The sequence below is a fragment of the Strongylocentrotus purpuratus genome, unplaced genomic scaffold (genome assembly GCF_000002235.5).
Source record: "Strongylocentrotus purpuratus isolate Spur 01 unplaced genomic scaffold, Spur_5.0 spur5_scaffold_6, whole genome shotgun sequence".
NCBI classification, from domain to species: domain Eukaryota; kingdom Metazoa; phylum Echinodermata; class Echinoidea; order Camarodonta; family Strongylocentrotidae; genus Strongylocentrotus; species Strongylocentrotus purpuratus.
The window spans coordinates 11,061,480-11,072,359 of NW_022145612.1; positions in this window are offsets into that span (position 1 = coordinate 11,061,480).

The following is a 10,880-nucleotide window of genomic DNA, read 5'->3' on the forward strand; positions in this document are numbered from 1 at the left end:
CAACATTTCAGATTCCATTACATATTCACATTGTATTTTCACCATTGTATGAATCTACAGTGAACCAAAGGAGGGAGCACGCCCTTCAGCGAGTGCTCCAGACTTGGGCCGTGAACCAACAAGAAGAAAGCTAGGTTGGCATGCCAACAACAACAAAGCGGAGGAAGAACCCAACCAAAACAGAAACATTGCACATCTTGAAAGGAGATCAAGGTATGAGTTTGTTTCCTGATTATAGGGGTTGGTTTCAGGAAATGTAAGAAAATATGTTCTGAGATCTGGAAGAGAAAAATAAGGAGCAATATCAATGAAACTGTAATGCTAGAAAGGGCTATGCTTAGGTACACAAATATTTTATTCATAAAAAAACTTGTTGATAGTAAGTTAAAACAGTTTGTTGTTTCTTGCATGTTAAAGATATATCCCATCTGTTACATTTATGGGAACTAGTAATGCAATACAGCCGATGCACAATTAAAGGCAGTCTTACACAATGTAACTCTTGCCCTAATTTTACCAGGCAGTGTTACTTTTCTTTATATATTTATATAGAAAGAGTGGACAATGTTGATATTTATAGAAAAATCATCTACAGATCTCCAACCTTTTACTTTTTCTACCTCTGTGTTCATAGTTGGCAAACTTTTTACAATGTTAATTTGTGTTTCTTCTAACAGTATCAGCAGTGTTACAACCCCTGAGTCAATGCCAAGTATGTCATCTCGGAGTTCTGAGATAGAAAGCATTGAAGAGAATGGGCGCCTTACAACCCCAACCCAAGGGGGGAGTCTGAACAGTCACATGGAAGCAAGAGACACCATTTAGACAGGACCACTCCTGCAAAAGGTACTCTTTCTATCATTATGCCCTGATGATGATGATACTATTGGATAGTGATAGTGTACATATCGACCCAGCTCAGCTAGACTACCTATTTCGGTGCTCACAGCATTCAAGAGATTCCTTCCTACTGGTACCCATTTAACACCTGGGCGGAGAGCGACAAATGTAGAATATTGTCTTTCCAAAGGATACTAGTGCCATAGCGGGAGCCAAAGCGCGTACCATGTAATTAATCCACAGTTTGAAGATGTGTCATTTAAACACATGTACACCTCTAGGTGTACTATATTTCTAGATGTTCAAGTAAATTTCAATTTGCTGAATGATTATTTTGAATTGGGTGAGAGGTCAAAAATAGTGTAAATGATTTTTTTTTATCACCTTTAGTATTTGAATATTCGCCATTATTCTTTCAGGAAATTTGGATCTTAGACTTTTGGATCTAAGAGCACAGAATACCCCCCCCCCCCAAAAAAAGTGTGAAATTTATTATTGAAAACCTTTTTAGAGAATTCATTAAAGGAGAGGCTAACAGCTTTACTCATGTTCATGTATACTTATAATGAGTAGGAGTTGCTTTATGCAACCTCTATTTAACATTACAGGGGAAATGCTAAGACAAATGGCATCTTAAAATTCATCAAACAATTTTTTTTTTAAATAAAGCTACTGTATTCTATGGTACTTCTAAAAAATAGATATTGGTCACACTTCTAAGATATTATTGCACATGTATCCCCATCAGAATGAAGTAATTGGCTAGCAAACGACAGAAATCACTGTGAAAACTTGATGTTTTTTTTTTGTTTCGGTAGGAGGTGCCTTGCTGACTTCACCAGCATCAAGAAGAAGAGCCACCCATGTTCCTAAAACCATAGTAACCTATCCAAGGCAAGGAGAGCCGATGAAGCCCAGTAGTCGTACATATGTTGCAAGGTCTGCCCCTGTCAAAGGTGAGTCCAACACTCATACTTCATAAATATTGGCATGTCGGTGGGTGTGATTGCATTGTAGGCAGTCTGGAGTTGGATTTCCAGTTTCCTGATTTGCCTCGAAATATGGTCTCCCTTTCATTAAAATATACTTTATCTTGCATATTGATAAGTGTTCTTGATTTGGTGATTTCTCACTGTGTAATAGGTAAAGGGGATCTATTTTCTGACCATTAGGCCTACAGACTTATTTTATGAAATGAAATTATAGTTATGTTTGCTTTTAACCTTGTAATGATGGAGAGCGAGAGGAAGGACGGAAAGGGAAAGAGATAGAGGGGAGAGAAAATGAGAAAGAGAAAGAGAGAGGAAGAGACACATAGGTGAAGAGAGAGTGGCAGATGTAATGGGTCAAATACTAGAAGCTAATTAAAGCCTGGCACTTTGATTTTTTTATGGCATTTGCTTTAATCTACATTTGCATGGATATGTGAAGCTGTAAATCAAATCTGAGAATAGGAATCACTAATTGTATGATTTTGGCCCACTCCATATATCCTCTATCATGTTCTATATATAATACAGTCAAGCTTGCTTTATAATAACCACCTGTCTACAAAGACCCCTTTTTTGTTTCCCTTGAAAATGGTTTCTCATTGAAACATGTATTAAAAGAACCTGTCTACAAAGACCCCTGTCTACAAGACCACCTTTCGTGTTTCCCTTGAGCGGTCGCTATAGACAGCTTTGATTGTACATGTATATTGGCGTCATGTAAATTTACATTATGTGTTAATATACAATTTTCATCACATCGTGTAGTCTTCTATTTTACAGCAATCATTCCTGGCGGTATCACAAAAGGCTTTGAATATGATAGTGATGATGATGATGAGGATGATGTTGATCTAGACATAACACTTACACGGGGGCAGCAGACACCTCCTCGTAATCCCACCCAACAAAAACAGGTATACATTGGGCCTACTCATCTGAATCTTAATCTGAAATAATATGGCTCAACACTCCTGGGGGGGGGGGGGTCACAAAGATCCTAAGTTGGACTTAAACATCATGGAGAGCCATTTGTAGCCTTAAAATCAAATATATTCAAAAGCAAAAATTCAAGTATTTTAGATTTTTTATCAATTCCACATCAAGAACATAAATCCCAGTTGGTAATACAAAATATTAATGATTTGAATCACCATTTGATGCCTTTTAAAATAACTTTTACAAAATATTCTCATAGATGCCAAAGGCTTTCCATAATATTTAAGTCCAACTTCGAGATAAGTTCAAGTTAAGATCTTTGTGAAACACCCCCCAGGTGAAGTGAAACGAGTCTCACTGGGTGTGCGCATGAAATAATGATAATGCCATTGGAAATGCTGTCGTACACGAGCCTTATATTAGATATTAACTATGAATGTTGGTATGAACACAATGCTTTGCACATGTAGGATTATCTAGTGCAATTTATTATTTGTCATGATGTAGATTCTTCTTGTTAAAATACAGTCCTTATCCTTATCTTTGCCTGAATGGTATTAGGATGAATCTAATGCACAGTTAATTGTGACCAGTAATCTTAGAATTATGCAAGCTTAATATTTATTTGACCTTTTTACTTTTTTTACCCTCTGTAAGATAAATTAATTGTTATAAATGCAAACTATGTTATAATTAGGTGATCTGAGTTTTAGATTTCATATACGTGTATCTGCAAAAACATGATACTGTATGTTGAAGAGATTGTCTAGGGTTGGATAGGGTAACAACAAAAAATGTCTTCTTCAGTATTATTATTAGTGCAGGGGATTTTTGACACGTCGTACCCATTTTTTAAATATTTGTGTTATGTTATTAAATTAAGCCAGTTGTCTTTTCTTTCTTGTTCTTTAAAGGAGCTACACAAAGACAATTTACTAACAACTGATAATTAGAACAAATTACATATGGATGGAAAGATTTTCTCTTGAAAAACACGAATAATTTGCTGAGAAATCATATAGATATCATGGAAAGGCGTAAAATGCAATTTTTCATGACCCTTCTTAGACCCCAAGCGCCCCCGAACGTAAGCCAAACACACGAGCGTAGCGAGCTCTGAACAGTGACGTCACACCCTGGACAAACAGCTCGGTACCGGCCGCATACCGGAGTCGCGCGTGTATTAGTCTGCAGCTAGACAGCCGTGTCCAAGGTGTGACGTCACAATAGTGACGTCATACGAAGGACTGCTGATCGCAGTAAATCTGGATCTCAAAACTAACATTTTTTAAAGTTGATTTCTGCGGGCCCAAACATATTTTCAGGAGGAAATTTGTTGTATTTGATCAGTAAGGCTTCCCCTTCGCAATGATATGAATTTTGCATCAATTCGATACACTTTTGCTTCTTGGTGTGACTCCTTTAAGATCTTTGCATGTTTTCATATGACTAATTCTGGTTTACATTAAAAATAGAATTATCAAAGAATTTTTTCCAAAAGGTACCATTTCTGTTTAATTGTTTACTTAAAATGTTCTAAAAGTAATTTTCTTTCCTATCCTACTGTTTCTTAATCAGATGGGAAGATTCTTGCACTCCTCACCATCAGCTGGAAGGAGAACCTCTGATCCACATCCTCTCAACGAGGAACTGATATCCCCCAGGCTTCCAGAGGCACTCTGAGAGATTCTTTGAAACCAGTCCCGGGATGCCAACCATCCCAAACAAGATCGAGCCGCCAAAGACCTGGGCGGGTCTTAAAACAGCTCCTCCTGCTGGGAAAGGTGAGTATCATCACTGCCATGGTTTGAAGAAGACACATCTGTCATTTTATTTGAGATGATTTATATTTAAATGTTGAGGGGGGGGGGGTCTTGTAAGGTGTTCCAAAATAGTCCTTCCTGCTGTGAAAGGTAAGATTGAAAGTATCATCGCTATCATGTGTTTGAGAAGAAACATTTGCCTGTCAGTTTTACATGAGAGATTATGATCAAACCAAAGATTAATGTTTGAAAACACCTTGGAAGATGTCAGACCAAGTAACTTAATTAGCTGACATGATTCTCTCTTCTGCTTTCCTTATTAATGTTATGTGTATTTGTTTTATGACCATAGAAAGTGACATATTACACCTTTGTGGGTGTGTTTGTTATTTTTCTACCCTTAAAACATGGGACTCCCTAATTAGGGTCAGGCATTTTAGAGACATTTGTTTTTGTGATCTTGTAAAGTTTAAATGAAAGAATATCAGGATACTAATTCAGATTGCAGCAAAATGCACTTATTACAAATAAAAAAATTATCATAAAACATTAGTAGATCAAATTTCATCTGCTGAGAGCCAGTAGGATGTTAACTCATATACTGGGAGGTAACACCCTTCTGGCTCTTCACAGATGATTAATAGACTGACCATTTTAACTTGACCATTCTAACTTCCATGTTCATTCTAGATATTCTAACTTCATGTTCATTCTAATTTGTAGGTCCCCTTGAAAGACCGCATTCTGGTAGGATCGGCGGACGCCCACAGACGGCCGTCCCACAGACCAGAGAAGCTGCCTCTCAGCAGGTGCAAAGACTCCATTCCTTCATGTCACCCAGGTCCAACGGTCTAGAGTCTCCCGATGATTGGAACCTGACCCCACCCAGGGGTGGAGGAGGGGGCGGAGAGACAGCGATGAGCTCTCCTTATCAACCATGTCCAATGCATCCAGCTGCAGTCTAGCATCTGAGGTACTCGAGAGAGCCAAGAAGAGGCGTGATGACTTCTGGGGAAAAGATAAAAGAGATTGAGATGATGTGCTTTAGTGAAATGAATTTATAGCAGTAATGGTATTCCTTTTTTTTGTTTTTTGAACAAATACAACACACAGGGGAATCACTTTGAGAAGTTAACGATTCCCTTACAGATTAATCAGAGCCAATATAAACACAATTTCAGGAAATGTGAACAAAAGCTGGGGAGAATTTGGAAGTTGTGTGGTTCTTTCCAGAAAGGAAAGTGGAAATCCGAAATGCCAGTAGGACTTTTCCCCTGTAAGCTATTTGTAATGAGTGTCTAGCTCATGAAGACCTGATAACTTAATTTATTCTTTTTATTATGTGTTGTGATGTTATCCAAAAATTAGTTGAGCATCATATGAATCATCATGCATTGATAGAATATTTAATACTTCATAAATCTCTTGTCTTCATTAGAGACAGTGTTAAACATTAACAGTCTTTCAGACATAAAAGGATGTCTTTTTCATTGAAAATCAAAGCACTTGCCACTTTAATCTCTCTTAAGTAAACTAAATTTGAGCACAACCTCTTTATATTTTTAGACTTCTGCAAAGAAAACAAAATCTCAGGCAAATTTTACCTTGTAAATTTTGAAAGGCCTATTTTACTTTTTATCATTTCTGATTTTAAACATGGGCACTTATTTATTTCCTTGTGCTTCTTACGTGTACATAGTGTATAGTATTATTTGTTTTGAAGTGAACCGAATGAAATATGTAACATTATGTGCAGTTTTGATTTTATTTTTGTTTATTATTTATACATAGCCCATTCATGCTTCGAAGTTAATTTGTAAATGTCTAGTACATGTATCTAATTTTAGACATGAATTTGAATAGAAAATAGTTTGATTTTGTTGATAAATGGATGAGTGGACATTCAAACTGCCCTTTTAGCTGTGTAGTCATTCACATAGGTTTGCAATATAGTAAAGGGATCGTGTAGGACCATGTTGTGTTAGACCAAAGCTTTTGTCTGGGCACGATTTGCATATCATAGTCTTTCCAAATACATGTAGATACTTTTTTCAGTTTTCCTCCTGTACTCTTTGGGTTTAGATGTACTTTACATTCCACTTTTTCATCCAGTTATAGATACATGTAAATGCAGTATTGTAGCTTGTGGATATAAGATCCTGAAGTACATGTGTTGATATGTATAAACAATGCAAAATAGAGTCTTTTATACTTGCACAAAAATGCATTAATGTTCTATTTTTCCACTGGATATTCATGCATGTATTTTGATTTGGAAAAAAATGTAATAGAGTGTATAAAGGGTGAACTAGAAGTACTGTTTAAAATGAAATGAATTGTTGTTTTTTCCCCCATCATATGCAGTATGGATGGATTATTTATTATTTTCACACTTTCCCCAAATATGGGATGTTAGCATTGCTAATTAATGACTGGCATGTGTATGGTTTTCATGTTGGAATCATTCATGGACTGGATGGTTACTGAATTCTCATCACAAAAAAAAACACAGTTTCTGTAGCCAACGAGTAAATGCAAAATGTTAAAGCTGGTCATAAACTTGTATTTATTTGATGAAAAAAAGTAGAACATTCAAAATTAAGATATTTAATATGTCCCTTTCATGTAATACTAGTAAACCACATGAGTCAATGGATTAGCAACATTCATACTTCACCCTATGATTTCAGTAATATTCATGAAGAGGTCATGGCCTTTTCGAAAATAATAACACAAATATCAATAAAATGTCAGGGATTTTCAAAATCTGACTGAATATGACTTCCTTCTTTGTCCTTTAAAGAGTTTTTGGAAATGTAAAATTCCAATGAGCTTCCTCATTTTGTGTATCAACAGGAAACTGTTAATATTTCGTAGTATTGATTTAGAAACTGAAATTTCTTAAAAGGATATAAAGATCTGCAACATCAAATAAACAAAAAAATGTATTGATATCAATATGAATGTGGACTAAACCTAGATGCAGTACATGCTTTATTCGGTTTACATACATCATAGAAATTAATGAGAAAAAACGACAATATTTGGTATTAAGCCTCCTCTGGCTTTTTAAGTGCACCAAGCACCAACAAGTATACCATGTTGCTGTACTGTATTTAAAATTTGAGCTTCAAATATTGCTATAAAAGAGATATAGCAAATTTTAAATACATTCTCAATTAACATAATAATGACTTGTCAGTTTACTAGTCCATGCATCGGTACCTACTTTGTATAGAACCCAAGTTTGAATTGGGTTGTATTATTAGGGTTTAATTTTATTCTCATATTTATAGTCCTTAACCATTACCCAATAGAATGTAATTTAAAAGTGTCATAAAGTTGATTGTACTTTAGCTGTATACAAATTACTTTGTTGGGTGATTAGTACACCTCGAGACTGCTAATCCTCATACCGGTAGGTAGATCAATATACAGGTATGAGGATTAGCAACTCAAAGTACCTTGTATGTTTAATTGGCATGGTACTGTAGTAATAAACAATGTTCAGATTCAATTCATTTTAAAACTATCTGTTACCACATCAATTGAAGGAAATTGTGGCCTGTCACGAGGCCAAGGAAATGGTTCATTGTGTGGGCGTGGGATTCCCCCCTCTGCAATAGTGAGAAAAAATTTGCTTGGTATGATAATGTCAAGTACTACTAAGTTGCTGAGTCATTAAGTTTTGACTGTCAAGTCCCCTTTGCATAGAATTAGTAGAAACGACTGTCATTGATTGTTGAAAAAGACCTTGAGTTCAGGACCTAAATAGAACAGGAGGAATAAAAACAATATCTTGAATTTATAAATTTGAAATATAATATGAATTCTTTATACTAAAGAAATGAAATACTGCATAAGCAAAATTTATTATAAAAAGTCTCTTGACTGTTATTAGGAATGAACTTAAATTGAACTCTTTACAAGGCACTTGGTTTGTAACGTCTCTTACTAAATTGAAAAATGCAATATGAAATATTATGTGGATTATGAGATGGAATGGTGTATAACTTCCAAGTTCATTGGGCATGATAATGATTATTCTCTAAGTATTGTAGTGATACCCGATCTAGAGATATATTGTCTGTTGAGAGCCAGAAGAGCATTAAACCTGTATAAAAGTATAGGAATTAATGCCCTTATGGCTCTCAGTGGATAATATAATGCTTTGAAACCCTGTGTAATCAAAAAGGTTTTTTTACTCCTTTTAAACGTTGAAATTGGCTTTTGATGTTTGAAAATGTAGTCCTCATGAAATGGTTCTCCATGAAAACTCATTTCTCTTCATTACTGCATTCTAGTACTGCTTTGTTCATATACAGAATAATATTCAAAGTAATAACAAATAAAGAAAAGAAGACATTACCCTGGCCCTTGGCTTGACATTGCAACAGCAGAAGATGTATATTTTCAGTTTTGTGTATGGAAACTGTGATGGAGAGGCAGATTTTGTCTTGTTTGCTAATAAATCTTACTCATACATGTCGGAGTATGACAGAAAATAAAAGTTTTCTTGTAATTTGTTGCTGTTAAGTGATGTTCTTATCGTTAATTTAAATGTCATATTTAGTAGTGGTCATGTATTTTCAATGATTAACCAAATTATCTAGAAGTTACTTGCAATGGTTGATTATGTTCAAATTATGTTGAATATTTGTGTGTAGAGAGGTTATATAATGTTGTATCGCTTTTGTGCGTGCGTGTGTGTGTGTGTGTGTGTGTGTGTGTGTATGTGTGTTTGTTTCGTGGTCGCAAACCTTCAGATAACAAATATATGTATTTGGATTAAAGCAAAATCCAACTACTCTAAAAAAAAAGCCAACAATAATAGACTTCAAAGTTTGAACTAAATCAGACAAAAAATAAAAAAGTTACGATTTTTTTAAAGTTGTAATTACTATTGTAAATTTGTTATTTATATGGGCACTTCAAATTGGTTGAATGTGTAATGTCACCTTGATGTAATGCCGGATGTGTTTCTCATTTCTTTCAAACCACAAAATGACTAAAAATGTATGACTTGGGAAAGGTTTCTTCTTTTGAGAGGATCTATAATAGTATGCTATCGACTATTTGAGTGTAAGCGTCCGTGGTTGTAAGTTAATTTCCAAGAATCATGGTCAAGAAATTAAAAACGGACCAACTTCCTCTTAATCTTATTTTCCTCCGATAGTAATGAAAATCAGGAAATGCGACAGGAACAATATTAGATCTGCGAAAAAGAAAGTTGAGAGAAATGAGCAACATGAGGGGAAGAAGACATAGACATGTACAAGATTATTGATAAACTAAAATGGTTTCCATTTTCAATTGAAGAGCAAGTCACATGAATTACATATTAGCGAGTATCGAAAGGGAGCAACGCGCTTGTTGAAAGTTTGTAGAATATTTATGATTAAACTAAATAATTAATAAACTAAATAATATGATTATAACTAAAGAGTAAGACGTAAAAGTTTACAGCTATATATTCTTTAGAGTGAAATCAAGTAGATTCAACAATGGGGCCGACGTGTATATCCGAAAGTCTCTAATTGTGGCATAGTGATTGAGAAGTTTCTTTCAGAAATACCGCCGATTTTCCGAGATTTTAACGCAATTTTATTGTTGTCTTTTGTTTCCAGTTTCTCTGATTTGGATAATTTTTTGAAAGGTTTAACTATTTTCGTTTGATTTGTGCTTTCTCTTGCAACACGGATGGTTATACCAAGACAGATTTCTTGGTAAATAAACACGGCGACAAGGAATATTTCATCGAAACATGTCTTCTGAATAAACAAGGTGTGCTTAGTTCGTATAGTACCGGCAACCAACTAAATAACACCACAAGATTTTAGTTCGGCCCCTTAACCTTTGCTTAGGATTATCGGCGCACCCTCACTCTAAAAACTCAAACGTCAAATCATTTTTTCTGCAAAATGTTAGATTCCCACTTTCAACATGATCGATGCAGCACTGTAAAGGTTAATTGGGACCAGCATGTTAAAAAGCTTTAATTTACAATTTTGGAACAAAAAATAATGTTGTGACTCGTCGAACTGTTTACAATTTTAACTTTTATGTTATCTCGTTTAAACTTAGCTTCACTGTCTACATCGTGCATTCAGAAATTCAAATCATTATTTAATTTTTTTCTTCTTCTAAAATTGCATTACATGTACTTTTCCAAAGTTAGTAATCATGTGTAACTCATTAAAACAGTAAGAATCCCATTTGTCAGGTACTTTTTATCGTCCAAACTTCTTTTTTTCTTCCCTTTCGTGTACCTATGCATGCCAGAACTTACTATAGTTTCCCGGGTCAGTTTAGGGCACATACCGCATACCATTACCACCCCGTTTCATTG